The 1,657-nt window shown below is 48.9% G+C and overlaps 1 protein-coding gene across 1 annotated transcript in view; it reads left to right on the top strand.

The window, feature by feature from the left end:
• The first annotated feature begins 522 nt into the window (after positions 1-522).
• ckmt2a (creatine kinase, mitochondrial 2a (sarcomeric)) overlaps positions 523-1,657 on the top strand; it is a 14,534-nt gene continuing 13,399 nt past the window's right edge. The window contains exon 1 of the mRNA XM_063211633.1: positions 523-630. The gene's annotated coding sequence lies outside the window, so the exon portion shown is untranslated. The remainder of the gene's footprint in view (positions 631-1,657) is intronic.

The following is a 1,657-nucleotide window of genomic DNA, read 5'->3' as shown; positions in this document are numbered from 1 at the left end:
AGTGAGTGAAAGGTCACCTGAGCCACAGGATCAGCTGCCTGAGCAGGAGGGGGAGAACCTGAGGAAGGCCAGAAGGAAAGGAGGGAGGGGGAGTGGGGGGGGGGGGGGGGTGTGGAGAGGAAGGAGGGGAGCTGTGTGAGGTAGCGCAGGGTTTGTGACCGGGTTCAAGGACACCTCCACCCACCCGGATCGGCGTCATCAGGCACTCTGGGAGGAGTGGCATAAAGTAGGGTTTGGGTGGTAAGGAGGGGGGGGGATGGGGGATCAAGGACACTTCTCGGGTCATCATGTAGCCTACCATGGGAAGGGTTGGTAAAGCAATAGGGGCCTCAAAGACACTTCCAGTGACCCGGATAGGCAGTACCATGCACCTTGGGAAGGGGTGGTGATACTATGTAGGTGTGATGGGTTGGGGTGGTGGGTGGGTGGGTCTCAAAGACACCTCCAGCTACCCGGATGGGCGTCATCCCCACGCACCCTGCTAGAGTTGACACTTCGGGATGAGCCAATTGGCCAGCGTGGCAAAGGTTAATCTTGAAGATCGTGGGCGGAGTTTGAGAGGGTCCTCAAGCGCTGCGTGTGTGTGTGTGAGGTGACACACAGCCAGGAGAGACGACATCGTCTTGACAGGTAGGGATCACTCTCTCTCTCTCACACACACACACACACACGCTCACACAGGTTGAGCACTTACACTCTCTCAGCCAGTCTTTTCCTGCAGTCTTTTCACTTGCTGACTTATATTGACTCCAAACTTGCTGAAGGGGGATACTGTTTTTTTAATCTCTGTACAATTTGACATATAATACTGGATTGGGTTATCTAGCTCGTTTCACACTGTCACTGTGTTGCTTGGTAATGCTTTGACCTTTCAAAGACTTGCAGAGAACTTTAGGTGAAAAATTGTATGCCTGTGTTAATTGCTGAAAAGAACATCTTTGGACAGATACCGGTTATTAGACCAATTGATTTTTCTGCAGAAAATAATTTTCTGGCATGCTTTTGCATGTACTTTCTCTTGTTGGTAAGTCACCTCGTTATAGAGGACTGTGAAGAAAAGTATACACTGAAGATTGTTGTCAGTTGTTTTCTTATGGTGCAACTTTATTATCTTGTTAATGAATACATCATATAAAATGTAAAAAATATTATATAAAATATATTATAGAAATTATTTCTAAGCCTATAACTGTGTTCAAGGTGAAGCTCAATACATATTGCTTTTACAACTTGTCCTCCATATATAAAGTCAAAATCTAATCCTTGAAAAAGAGGCCCAGTAAGAAATCCAGAGACAAGCCCACCCAACGCCAGACCTTAAATCGGGGCAATGCGCAGAACAAGCCACCTGTTCTCTCGCTGTCATCCGTCACTGTTTTCAGTCGTTGCGCACTTTCCACTGAATCTGCAGACGAAGGGGCCAAGACGCTCTATAGTCACACGGCAGTGACTCCTCCAAGTCTCCACTCTCCCTCTCTCTCTCTCTCCCCCCCCTCTATCTCTCTCCCTCCCTCTCTCTCTCCCTCTCCCTCCCTCTCTCTCCCTCTCTCTCCCTCCCTCTCTCTCTCTCTCTCTCTCTCTCTCTCTCTCTCTCTCTCTCTGTCTTGGCTGCTGGTTCTCTTCGCCTTGTAGTGCAGCATGTGACCCGCACAGAATG

The sequence above is a fragment of the Engraulis encrasicolus genome, chromosome 12 (assembly GCF_034702125.1).
Source record: "Engraulis encrasicolus isolate BLACKSEA-1 chromosome 12, IST_EnEncr_1.0, whole genome shotgun sequence".
NCBI lineage: Eukaryota > Metazoa > Chordata > Actinopteri > Clupeiformes > Engraulidae > Engraulis > Engraulis encrasicolus.
This window is presented reverse-complemented; position numbering and strand designations above follow the sequence as displayed.